This window comes from Pinus tabuliformis, chromosome 2_1, assembly GCF_031772625.1.
Source record: "Pinus tabuliformis cultivar Carrire ecotype Pingquan chromosome 2_1, CPIR1, whole genome shotgun sequence".
Taxonomy (NCBI): Eukaryota; Viridiplantae; Streptophyta; class Pinopsida; order Pinales; family Pinaceae; genus Pinus; species Pinus tabuliformis.
In genome coordinates, this window is record NC_142299.1 from 729,042,555 (window position 1) to 729,057,211 (window position 14,657).

The window sequence follows — 14,657 nt, forward strand, 5'->3', positions numbered from 1 at the left end:
GCCTTAGTTCTGTCATGTTTCATCACTTTTTGAGATGATATTTGATGTATGTAAAATGGGATTGTTAAATGAGTTCCATGTGAATTTTTTTCTCTTCAAAGGAAGGAATTCAAGATAATGTATGTGATCCCTGATCAGTGTGTAGCAACGCGGAGGAGGTGGGCCAGTAGAGATGGGACTGGGAAATGGCAGGAATCATCCACACGAGTGCAAGGACAGGAATAACTTTTGGAAGTGGAGGGAGAGGGCTGTGGGAAGTGTAGGTGGATGGACAGGCAGGGAAGGAGCAGACCCCAAGAGCAGGTTGGTGGAGTCGGGAAAGGAAGAAAACGAGGATGGTAGGGGGGCTAGCGGGAGAGAGGGCAGGAGGACACCAGCAAGTGGTAGGACAATGAAAGAGGATGCGTTGCAAGAGCAACCGGAAGCAAGTGAGAGTTAATGAGAGCTAGAGCGAGAAAGGACGGAGGGTCATCATCCCAAGGTGACGACTTAGGGAACAGAGCGGCGAGTAATTGTGAAAGACATGTGGTAGAGAATTGCAAGGACAGAATGAGAAGGGGGATAAAACATAAGGGAAGAGAGTCAGTTGGTAGTTACATGTAGAAGGTGAGAACGAGAGCAGGAGCGAAGAAAGGTGGTAGAGGAACGACGACGTAGCCCGGGGATAGTAGCGACGCTATCTCTGATAGTCAGTATGTTGTTCTACTACCCCTAAACCTCAGAAGAATTGGGATGACAATCAATATAGGACTAGGGAAGGTGCCTAGGTTAGGTAGGGACTCTGTTAGAGCTGATTCCAGGAACTCCTGGAACCCTGGCTGGGTGAAGAATATAAATTTATTAAGGAGTGAAGATAGAATTACAACCCTGGCGCTGAAGAAGGTGCTCAGAGAGAAAGGAGCAAGCAGAGGAAAGATGAGCAAACCTGATAAGGATGCTAGTCTGAGGAATCTCGCTCTGGCCAGGTGGCGCCTGAGGCTCGAAGGGGATGTTGCAGGCATCAGGAGTAGAGAGGAATCCACCATGGTGACCTCAAGAGATGAAATTCGAGAAATCACGGCCCTTGCGAATCTTGTTGGGAATTCCTCGGGTAAAACTGAGAGAAAAAACAGAGAGTTATTTAGAATAAAGAAGATAGAGAAAAGTGAGAAAAGAAGGAATTTACCTGGTGCTGCGCAGAACAGGGCCATGGTCCTGCTATCTAGCCCCCCGGATAGGCTCTCCATGGTCAAGCTTCCCTGCGAAGTACAAAATAGAAATACAGACTACCCTAGTGGTGGTCCCGTAAGGATGCCTCCGTCGAAAAGTTTGGGCGATAGACGACGGAGTGAGACTAACTTGAGGAAAGAAGAAGAGAGGGTCAGCAAAAACCAAAACCATGAGACGATGGGGGGAAAGCCGAAAGGAACCTCAAAAAATCTTAGGCCATCTGGTCTTGAGCAGGATACCAAACATGGCTCAGGTAATTGGAAAATTGATTGGGTGTTACCCAAATAGAACACTAATATTTTTTATGGTTATGTGATAGGTTTCACCATAAAATGCATCCAGTAGAGAGTGGAGGCTATCAAAAGGAAAGAAGGAAACACTAAAAACGATGAAGAAAACATGGGAAGAGATGGAAAAGAAGCAACCAGGAAGGGCAAGAGAGACACAGGCAAAAAGAACATAGAGGGGGTGAGAAGCTACAACAGAGAGAATAGAAATAAAGGGAGAAATATAGGACGAGAGCACATGAAGACCCTCATTGATGCATGCATGGCAGGGAACCCACCAGAGGTCAGAGCCCAAATAACTGGTTGGGAGAGAGAATTAAATGACAACATAAGATACCAAGACATTCCCATGGAAGAATGGGAGGACATGGTTCATGACCTAGGAAACTCCCACGGATGTCACACACTCTTCAGACAAATGATTAAGCAATACTAGGTCATGAAGTATGTGGTGGCCCGGGATATGACTCTCAACATAGAACAGGCAGCAAGTAGAGGATCAGAGGCACAAGAGGACACCAAGGAGAAATATCCCATCAGAGCAGAGTTACTCAGGGAGATAGCGACAGTCCATATCCAAACTTATCGAAATAACTTAGCACTGGGGAGAATTGAACAAACTCTGCAGGATATGAAGAGGAGTAAGATGCTGGGTTCAAGTGCCAAAGCTCCAGCTCCAATCATATCCTCGAATGAGGAGTAAAATATAGTTCCAGCTACATTTTGTTGAAGTTCCATGACGAATAACTTTTACTTGTTAAAGTTGAATTGCAGTATAGATAGTATAGATAATGTTGTTAGGCTGATAGAGAAAGACTTATTTAAATTTTGGATAGCTTTTAATGCTGACAGGTGGCCATCTGGTTTCCTTCAGGTAGGATGAGGCCATCTGGAACAAATGAAAAACTTGATTTTGGCCAGTTAATATAAATAGCGAAAATACTACCAAGCTTACAAAAAAAAAGATAATGTATGTGCATTTTGAGTCATTTTTTATATCAATTCTAGCATGTTGTCACAATTATGTTTTTGTTATCAAGCGTATATAATTTTTAGGGTGGTGTTATATGTACACTTAAATACTTGTGAGGTCCAACACTATGTATGAGGTTTCATTTTCAAGATATGTTTGTCTATAGTAAGGAAGATTTCAAAGTTTTTCTATGGTAGGTAGAGGACCAGGTTGTTGCATTTTCTATTGGCCATGTCTCTCTTGAAAAAAATCTAGAAAACAAGAAGGAGGGTAAGTAGATTTCTTTGAGTAACCCAATAGCAACTAGAACCCGAACTTATGATGTGGAATCCTAGCGGTAATTTTGTATAGCAGATTTTTCATTATTTCTTCTAATTCAGTTGGTTCCATAATTGATGAAGACAGATGAGTGTCGTATGCTGCTCTAGCGTTAAAAAATGTCATCACACATCTACTAACCATTGTGATGCTTCACATTTTATTATGTCTTTTAAACTAGCAAAGGACAAACATCTCACAATGAGTACTCATCTTGCCTAATTTGGTTTCCGGCAATGAGTACTCTATTTTGTTGCAGATGATTTTAGAAGAAATTAACATTCTCACAACAATTTTATCCTCAACACTAGCTACAAAACTCATGATCATTTTTTATCGAAGTCCAAAAATGGGTGATTTTGTGGAGTTCGTTGTGGATGCTTCCACCTCAAATGAAAAGATTGGTGCACTCAAGGAGAGGATAAAAAAGTAATTAATTTTATCCTTCATTTCTTTGGCTTATAATTGTTGCTACTCTAGGTTCGCATACCCAACTGTTTTGATTTAGTGAAATAGATCAAATGGTTGAGTTGTTGTGTTTATCATAGTTCTCTCTAAATGCTACTGAAAATATGAATCTAATGGTCTGTTCAATCAATCCAAATCCTGGATCTACTTATAGGGATCTCTGCAATGAATTTTGATTAATTTTTTTTCTTTTCTTTTTGTTTGGGTGATACATATATATAATATATGAAAAGGCCATAAAATGTTGACACTTCAAATGATATGTTTAGATGATCTGTTATGTGTATTTGGACATTATAATGTTATGTATATATTTAAATTACTTTTATAACAATATAGGAGTTATGCTAGTATATTAGATGTGAGAAATATTTTGATGGGTATGTGGATATGAGATATATAAAAGTGATATGTATGTTATATGTAAACATCTTCTATAATATAAAGTTGTTGGTTTTTCTCAACTGAAAGAAAAAAAGTCAGTTTGCAATTTTAAATGATGCTGGGAGGGTTAGAATTCTCAATTGAATAGACTTAGATGACCGAGATGGTTGCAATTAGTGATGTGATACATCTTTGATTCATAAGAATTAGAATTTTATAATTATATTTAAAAATATATTTTAAAAATTATTGAAAAATAATAAAAATAATTATTTTAATATATATATATATATATATATATATATATATATATATATATATATATATATATGTAAAATCAATTTTAAAAATATATATTAATAAATTTGCAACTAGTATATATATAGTTATTATTTAATTAAAGAATATTTATTTTTAGCAATTTTACAATAAGTATTATTAGGTAAATTAAGTAATATCCATTTCCTTTTTATTGTTTATTAAAGGTTTTATTCTATGGAAAACATTACATTGTGTTGTTTTACTTTCCATGCCTCTTTTATAATACATGTTATTTACATATGAGAGAGAAACAACAATTAGATATGTCTATTTTGTAAGGTAGAGGTTCTTTTTTTGTTTTTTGTTTTTCAAAATAAAATCATATTTTTTATTAGAATTGAAAATTATATTTTGAATGTGCATGTATTGCACTAGAAAACATAACAACATGTGGTTGTACCAAGAAAATGTCTGAGTTTGGACTGTTTTTCCTCATATATACATCCATACATATATCCAAAATAATAACATCATGTTGTGATAAATAAGAAGCAAACATAGTGTATGTCCTCAAAAAACCTAGTAGAGACCATGCAAAGACATTTTACAGAGATATATAATCAACAAGAGAACAAAAATATAGATAACAATGATCAATGTCTAGAGTGCATGCCCTCTATGAAGGGTTGGTGGTAGAATCCATGTTACTTCTCATTTGTACATTTCGTGATATGCCATGATCCAAAATCTTGCGTAGCACCCACCTTAGATAAGGAGTTAGCAACCACGTTTCTTTCTTTGTAAATATGGCAACAAGTAATAACATCAGAATATTGCTTTATCAAATTTATCTCCTCCATTATGGGACTGAGTATGTGCATGTGGCATCTAGTAGTTCTATTGAACCAATTTATAACAAATTTTGAATCCCCAAAAATATGAATTTGGCGAACTTCCTTTTTGATGGCAAACAACATAAGAAATTTTAGACTCATAAGCCCAACAAAATTATTAGTTCCTTGTCACAATCTAGTTTTTAACTTTAAAGAATGGTTTTGTGATAGGTGCAAAACAACCTCGCCGCCACAAGCTCCTATGGCAAGAGAGATACCATCAAAGTACACCTAAGGAAATGAGGAATCGATGGATTGCTCTAAGATGATTCGTGAATGAGGTAGAGTCTAAACCAGAAATCAAGGAAATATAGCTAAGATATGTGCAACAACCTTGTGTGGAATGGGTGTCTTGTCTTGACATATCTTTGCATCCTGCACGAGCCAAATACCCCAGGAAATTAGCAAGGGAAGACATATGATTTTTTCTAGGTCTACAGAGTTCCATCAGTTCTGCCACACATGCAAATATGAATCGCCCTGCCATTTGAATGTAATACCCAAAGAAGTTTGAACAAAATCCGAGTTTGCTAGTGCAAAAGGGAAAAGAAGGAAGATGTGTCTTACTGATTCTTTAGAGTTTTTACATAAGGGACACCAAATCATCCCTATAATGCCTCAATTGATTAGATTATCCCATATGGGAACTTGGTTTTCTAGGATGCACCATTGAAAAAGGTGAGCTTTTGTAGGACATTCCAATTTCCATAGCTTTTTCCATCACCATGAAAAATCTGCAGGTTTCTTGTCCTCAATGAGGAAGACATAACTGAATTTTGAAATGTAATCTCCATATGGAGAATTCACCCATACTGAAGAATCCTCTCTTTCCCTTACGCAAATTTGGGCATAATTTAAGTTTTTTGTGTATTGATGCCATTGCTCAGCCCAATCCATGGGAAGATGAAGTCACTGAGAAGACTACCAACCGTGTTCCCAAATTGTTTTTCTATTAGGATTTGATATCTGAACCATAGTGTGCCTCCCATGTTCCTATAAAAGATCAATAAGCTTTGGTGGTAAATGATCATTTTTATCACTTCCAACCCATGGGTCAGCTCCAATCCTGACATGTTCTCCGTTGCCAACTTTCTAAATTACACCCTTTTCAATCACCTCGAATGAATGTAATATCGCCTTCTAGATTACCAATACATTTGATCTACTTTTTTCCAGAGGATGGATCCATTCCACTATTGACCAAGGTTGAATTTATTTTTGATACACAACTTCAGTGCATAAACTACTTGTACAAATCAGTCACCATCCCAACTTTGCTACAAGAGCCCTTGTAGAACAAGTGAATGTTTTTTAAACCCTAACCTCCCCATTCCTTTGGCATGGATATTTTGTTCCATTTTACATATGATTTTTTTTCCTTCCTTCCCACTTACCCACAAATATCGACAACAAATTTTGCAAGCTAAAGAAAGAATAACTTTTGGGATCCATGATAGGGAAGACCATAAAACTAGGATCAATTCAAGAACAAATTTGGTGAGAATCAATCTTCCCACATGAGATAGCCATCTGAAACTCCATGATTTTAACCTCTTTTCAATTTTTACGAGGATCCATTGCCAATCAATCTTGCAGTCGTCATTTGGTTTTAGGAAGAAGCCCAGATATTTAAGCCCTTCATCAAGAGGATTAGATTAAAAAGGAAGGATATTTTGGACATTCAAAGACTCATCCTTGAAAATACCATTGTAAGAGAGAGATGACTTTAAGTGGTTTACATGCATATCTTTGCCTTTTCAAATAGTGAGAGCACCTCCATTATGGATGCCATGTCTTGTCGGGGCCCATCATAAAACAAAAGGACATTGTCCAAAAATAACAAATGGGTAATAAAATATTCCTCAACAATAACAATACCTCTAAGAACTTCTCTTCTTTCGGCATTAGATGATAATTTCTTGAGCCCTTCGGTGGTAAGTAGGAAGAGCAATGGAGATAAAGGACAACTTGTTGCAAACCTCTATAAGCATGGAAAAAAGAGGTAGTTTCTCCACTGATTAGAACAATGAAAGAGACAGGCGTGTGCAACTGATGGCCCAACTGATGAAAGGAACTTCAAAGCCTAAGTGGGCCATCAACATCTGAAGATATATCTAATTTACTTTATCATAATCTTTTGAAAGTTCAATCTTGATAACCAACCCTTTACGCTTCCTCACTTTGAGGCTATGAAGTTCTTCTTGAGCAGCCTCAATAGCCATATGAATCTGTCTTCCTTCCATAAAAGTGAATTACTCCTTTGACAGGTTCTTTGAGAGAATCAACTTGAGCCTATTTGCAATTATTTTTGCAATAACCTTGTATATAACATTGCATAGTGATATGGGCCGAAAATCATCAAAAGACTTGGGAGAGTCATATTTTGGGATTAAAGTTATTAAATTTGCATTAAAGGGGTCATGGATTCTACCATTTTATCTTAATTCATCAACCAATTTCAAGAGATCCTAACCAAGAATTTCATACAATTCAATAAAAAATTCAATAACCATCTTGTAATGTATTAGAATAAATTCTATGACTATAAAATCTTCAAAATGATTCAACGTACATAAAAAAAGAGGATTATATTATCTCACATGGAAAGATCTCTAGGTTCAACAACCTATGGTCTCCCATGCATGGATACTAGTGACAAAAGATATTTTCTATAGAAAACAATGCTTTTTGTGTATATGTAAGTGGCTTTTGGTTTTTAAATGGTGTTTAAATTATCTATAAAAAATATTTTTTAGTGAATTGTATTCTACAACTTAAATGAAGTGAAGTGTATAATTCCTTCCATGCTCAACCTAGAATTGGTACATATCTCTTTAAAATACAAATAGAATAATCAACAAAATAAAAAATATATACACTATAGTAAAAAAGTCAAAATAAATATACATATTTAATAAACATTAATAAACTATTAATATTATAGGCTAATATGAAGGAGATAATTCCCTTCAAAGTCAATATAAAATTGACAAATGATATTTACAAAATATATATTAATAACAAAAATATATTAATGTATACAATGCTTTATTATCCATATTAAGTAACATAACTCTATCATATATAATATATATATTCTATTTGAATATTTATGTTAATTATCAATATTAGTCCTTAGGGTGGTTGACTTGGAAAGTCTTGATCAAGATCATTACTAAGTTGTTGATCATAACCATATTCATTTCTTACTCACCACCTAATCTTAGTACCAAAATAACCATGTTCCCAACTCACGAGTTGAACTTAACACCAAATTAAACTTCTACGCCACCTTATAACAATTACAATGTAGATGATAACATTTAGACAATTAATTAAGCCATAAGTATTGATGTTTTTTATGATGATTGTGTCATTGCATTTTGTAGAAGCTTGAGGATTTGTCAACACAAGGCTTATGACCATTACAAAAATATACTCATTAAGGTTTCAAGAGATAATTAGGAACACAGTTCCTACGTTGTCTAGATCGATGTACTCAAAACAAAAATCAAGATTTGTCAAAGGTCGATAGAGTCTGTTGAATGTTGTCTAAGGGAGCACCAATCCTTTCTTGAAAAGATCGCCCAACAAAGCTTCTTCCCCACACTTCTTCCCCTTCGTCGTGTTGTTGGGAATGTTGATTTCAAGCTTGACAGTCGGTTGCCTGGAGCTTCACATGGTCTCAGGGTTGGAGATTTGGAAATGGTGTTTGATGGTATTGGTTGACTTCTTGGGAGATTGGTTTTGAGGTTGGTTTATTAGTATTCTTGTCTTCATGGTCAAAAGAAACTTCATTCTCAGGAAGAGGGTTCTTTACTTTGTCTATGTACTCAAAAAGAGCGCACATAATTGTATCTCGTCCACTTTTCTTGATCCCTAGGTTGAGCAAACCAACAATAGCCATTAGGTGTTTGTCTATGTGACCAAGCTATTGGTTTCCTTGATATTGGTATTTTCAGAGTCTTTAAGAAAAATCGAGGGCTTTTATGTTAACCCTTGCTCCATCATGCAAACTCTAACTTATAATTATACTTTTTATGCAGGGTTATTCTGGCTGTCAGGTATGGCACTATACTTTTGACCCCAAAACTGTTGTAAACCAGCTACACCAAATTGTCAATGCGATTGTCACTGTAGTCATGATAATTGTCATTTTACTTGTTTCGGGGATTGCCACATCCCATGTCATTTTTCTGTTATCTTCTCAGCTCGTATTAGCATGCATCATATTCGGGAATACCTACAAAACAACCTTGAAAGCAATTATGTTTGTGTTCATTGTGCATCCCTTTGATGTTGGTGACTGATGCATTGTTGATGGTGTTCAGGTAAGGGAAGAAGGTTGAAACCCTACTTATGTATGTTTCTCTTTCTTATAAGCTACCCAATTTTGTGCAACATGGGTTTATTTTTCTTAATTGTTGATGATACCTTGGTATGATCTGATACACCAAATTGCCAATGTGATTGTCATTGCAATCATGATAATTGTCATTTTACTTGTTCCCGGGATTGCCACATCCCATGTAATTTTTCTAGTATCATCTCGGCTGGTATTAGCAGACTTCATATTCAGGAATAGCTACAAAACAATCTTTGAAGCAATTGTGTTTGTGTTTGTTATGCATCCCTTTGATGTTGTTGACTGATGTGTTGTTGATGGTGTTCAAGTAAGGGAAGAAGGTTGAAACCATACAATGTATGCTTCTCTTTCTCATAAGCTCTTCAATTTTGTGTAGCATGGGTTTATTTTTCTTGATTGTTGATGAGATCTTGGTATGATCTATCTATTTTAACTTCACAGTTTCTTTCTGATCCAAGTCTTCTCAATCCATTGGTGATGACAATTTCACATTCGGTGCATCCCTAAAAGATTCAGATGGTGAGTGTCGCACAAAAGAAGTGGATATGTCAACTGTCTTTCCACTCATTTCTCCATTGTGAGATATTGTTATTGTAGCATCCTTCTTCCAGTACCTTGCCTCTTCCCTTGACTTCTTCAAATCTGCTTCTAGGGCCAGTTTGGCTATTTGGATAGCCTCTAGTTGCTTAGAAGATTGATATGGAATTTGCCTGCTCTTCTCGAGATCTGAATTCACCGCATTTAACTTCTGTAGCGCTTCGTTTTCCCCGATATTAGCATCCTCCACTTAGGAAAGGACGTTTGTTATTCTTTTACTTGCATGTTCTTCACCCTCTTGTGCTTTCTTCTGCAACAAATCATACTCTTATTTTGTAATTGACACAGAATTGTCATCTGATTTCTTAGATGAAGCTCATTTTCTTTATCCAAAAGAGCATCTTTAACTATAGAATTTTCCATCTTAGCACTTTGTGCATCTTCTTTTGTTGCAATAATCTTAGCATCAGATTCTCTGAGGGAATCTAATAAGTTAGTTGCATTTTCTTTGCTGGTGTTAACCTCAACTTCAGTGCATTATACAACCTCAACTCAATATCCTTGACATTGGCCAATTATTTCTTCAATATTTGAACTTCTTAATTAGCCTTAGTTTCCATTGCAGATGCTTCTTTGGCTTTTGATTCCCATTTTGCAGTAGTGGAAGCCTTTTCATCCTCAACCATCAACCGTGAAGCATATGCCAAATGGAGAGCCTTATTTAGAGAATAGATCTCTGCAGAAAGTTCCTCTACTTTTTTGGCATTAGCCTTTGAAGCATTGACAACATCCTCGACCTGTTTTGTCACAGTGTCCTTAGACTCCATCTAAATGGAGAGGTCTTTCTTGACCCGCTGAAGCTCTTGAGTTCAGATTGCAAGGCAACCACATCAAGAGCATGTTGTCTCTGCATAACTTCAAGTTTAGACTACAAGGCCTAATCCCTCTTTTGAGCAACCTCAATGATGTCCTGCTCAAGCTCTTTGACCTGAAAATTCTCACTCTCATATTTATCCAATTCTCTCTTCTCAATCGCTAGAGACTCACACAATCTCACATTGGCTTCAACAAATGACCTCTTACTCACTTCCAACTCTTTAAGAGCCCTAGACTTAGATTTCTCTACCAAGGCCTATTCTTCCTTGGCACCTTCAAATTATCCCGAGCTTGATTCAGTAGCTACTGAAGATCGGGTCCTTTGGTGACTCATTTCGGCCATTTATATTTTACACATACCATGAACAAAACCACCCCATAATGAAATCCACGTTCCCACTATGAAGCCAAACCATCACAGGCACGTAAAGAGGAAAGAAAACAAGCAGATTGAGAATAAAATTTCATGTTTCTTACCTTAGGTAATGTGTTCTTGGGAAATCTGTGGTCTGGTATTTTGGAGGGTGCCTTGTCCAACGAAAGCCTACTAGTTTTTACTAGAGTTGTGTCTAAGTCTGTACTCCCAAAACCTTTGTTTCGCTTACTATGTCTATGAGTACCAAGAGACATCTTGTGAGGCATATTGTCGAACTAGATCTATTGCCAAGCATTCAAATCAATAAATAAGTGTACACATTTTCTAATAACCATAATACATAATGGCATTCAAACTGCAACCCAAGATAAAAAAATTGTATTCAACACAGAACCCAAAAGCAGAAATACAACGAGCAATACTACCCATATGCAGAAATGGATCCAAAAACACTACCCAAATGAAGAAATGAATACAACAAAACTAACCAAATTTGAAAAAGATGATTTAACAGAGAAGCCAAAAACATATATATTCCAATATAATCTTAAACTTTATCTTAAATTAGAGATGTTTTCATCGTATGAGACCAAATGGTATGAGATTGTGGTTTGTTACAGAAATGTGCATTAAGAGAATTGTAGTTTACACTCGCTAGTTAACTAAGGGTAGTGTTTATTTGTTAATTACACTGTGGATTCAGTCAACTTTTATAAACAACTATGCTTACCGCTTTTATGATTTGAACTAAAATAAGGACGATAATTTTAGATATTTTCTTAAAAATGTCCCCATTTATGGGCTACTAAAACTCTAATTTGACGGTTCAACCATTTCACCATAGTCCCATAGTGTTCACTTTCAATTTTCTCAACAACAATTACGAAGAAAAAATATGGATTAGCTAGCCCAAGAAAAATAATACGGGGCTCGCATTCATCTTTCTTTGACCTGTGAGTTATTAAATAAGCATCAACATTTGAGAAACAATTGCTAAAGAAGAATGAAAGTTTGGTGGGAATGCTATACAATGAAATTTGAAATTTTTTATATAGAAGATTACCAAGTATTGTTGGAAAACTTCCAATGTCTAGGACCTCATTCCAACACCCTTATTCCAGTGGGGCATGGAAGAACATACAAAAATAAAAAACCATATAATCAATAGGACTGACTGATTTAAGGGTAAGTTTTGGTTTGTTTAAGTCAATGCTTTTGTGCATGTTTCATAGGGCCACCAAAAAATGTGAAGCCTACCAAACCCCAAGGAACCGCTAGGTTAAAACTAATGCCTAACTCCATTTAGTTGTGGGTTATTTTCTATGTTTGAAACTGAGTTTTCGATTATGTTTCTCTTATTTATTTTCCAGGAAAACTGGATCATCATAGGTCCTACTGTGGTCTCTTTGATCATATTTTGTTGGGACCTTAGCAATTATAAAGTTAATTTATAAAATTAATAGTTTGGATAACATTTAGCTTAAGGGAGTGATAGAAAATATTGCATGTTGCCACTGTTAAGCATTGCTATATAATCACATGTAGGTTTTTATAAAATTGGTGGTTTTGATTTGAAATTATGTACTATCAGTAACTTTGGAGAGGAATAAAAAGTAATTAGCTTTGTATGGTATTTGAAGTGGCTACAACATTTCTTCCATAAGCATAGCAATAAAACTTCAAATAATCAACATAATCTAGATCAAAGCAAACATTCTAGCAATGGCAAATAGATCAGTCAAAAATTAAAACATCATGGTGATACTGAGATAACAAATGAACTGCAAGCAATAGCTGCAGTAAAGAGAATTTTCAAAAATGTTTCTAAGCTAGGGGCCAAGTTAGTATATACATCATAGTTTTTCTTCATCTTTCATGATCTCTTTGGTTTTTTATTGTTGAGTACTAAAAATAATGGGATTCCATATTTCACACGCATATAGAGGAAGAAGACCTTCTAAGGTTCTTGAAAAAGAATGAGGTGGAACCAATATTTCCCCAATTTTAAGGAGCAATTGAGATTGTGTGGTATGCATTTTTAACTCTGTTCCTTAGCTCCTATACTTTTCTCCATTGTAATGTATGCTTCCATGAATTTTATGCTCTTAGCATTTCCAAATGACTCTAGCATTATCACTCTCTAGAGTTTCTTGAACTGTAAAAACTAGATTAAAGATATAAATTAGTTTATTGTTTTACATTTAGAATTTTGGGATTGATACCATGTCAATATGTTTTAGACCTCTCACAATTGGGCTTATATTTTAGGTGAATGTTTATCTAGAAAGGAAATCGTTGGCCCATTCTTTCAATGACACCAAAACTGTTGTAAAATAACTGCACCAAATTACATATGCAATTGTCACTATAGTCATGATAATTGTCATTCTACTTGTTCTAGGGATTGCCACATACCATGTCATTTTGTTGGTATCATCTTGGCTAGTATTAGCAGACTTCATATTTGAGAATACCTGCAAAAAAAATCTTTGAAGCAGTTGTATTTATGTTCATTATGCATCCCTATGATGTTCGTGAACGATGCATTGTTGATGGTGTTCAGGTCAGGGAAGAACGCTGAGAGTAGCCAACATTGTCACTATTTAGTTTGCCACAATCATTTCTTCTTTATGATCATGTTGCAAAGGAACTCATCTTGCCTAATTTGGTTTCTGGCAATGAGTACTCTATTTTGTTACAGATGATTTTAGAAGAAATTAACATTCTCACAACAATTTTATCCTCAACACTAGCTACAAAACCCATTAGCATTTTTTTATCGATGTCCAGAGATGGGTGAGTTTTTGGAGTTCATTGTGAATGCTTCCACCTCAATTGAAAATATTGGTGCACTCAAGGAGAGGATAACAAAGTAATTAATTTTATCCTTCATTTCTTTGGTTTATAATTGTTGGTACTCTAGGTTCACATAGCAGTTGTTTTGATATAGTGAAATAGATCAAATGGTTGAGTTGTTGTGTTTATCATAGTTATCTCTAAATGCTAATGACAATATGAAGCTAATAGTCTGTTCAATCAATCCAGATCCCGACACCTGATTGAAATGCATAACTTTCGCTGTCTGAAATTGCAAATTTTCTCTTTAGTAATATAATTATTTTTCTATGTCCTCCTCCTCTGTATATATCTTGAAAGAAAGCCGCAAAACTAGCATCCAAAGCATAGCATGGCAGTGCTAGATATTCAAAACTCGAGTACAATGAAAATGGCCTTGTATACCCAACACACCATAAATCATCAGAACATGGGTGTGAAATTGAACCGAAGATCTGAGCTTGTATTAGAGATGGAGAAATTTTTTAAGGAAATTGACACTCAATACCATTTGTTGCCCTAGGAAATCCATATCATTTTTGTTGGCTCAACAACTAATCAAATTACAATGCAATGCTAACATCTAAAAATTTGGAAAGTTAATCTTTGCATCCCTATTTCGGGGTTCTATGATCTACCATTAATTTTATCCTCTGTATTGCAATTATAGGCCATACCATTTATTATATCCAGTTATTTAATGGCAGTTCCCAAAAATATTTGAAGATGTGTGAGTAGTAATGCTACCTGTGTGTGAAAATGAAAATTTAAGTGGACTGCAGTTTCTATGGATTTCAATACCCAATCAATTTCAACATGTGCCTTGCTTGTTGATCCACTTAGAACTATATTAGAGTTGTCTTCCTTTGGCAGA

At 35.5% G+C, this 14,657-nt stretch overlaps 1 pseudogene; it reads left to right on the forward strand.

Annotated features, from left to right (window-relative positions):
* The first annotated feature begins 732 nt into the window (after nt 1-732).
* Nucleotides 733-14,363, forward strand: LOC149202668 (mechanosensitive ion channel protein 10-like; annotated as a pseudogene).
* Nucleotides 14,364-14,657: the final 294 nt, after the last annotated feature.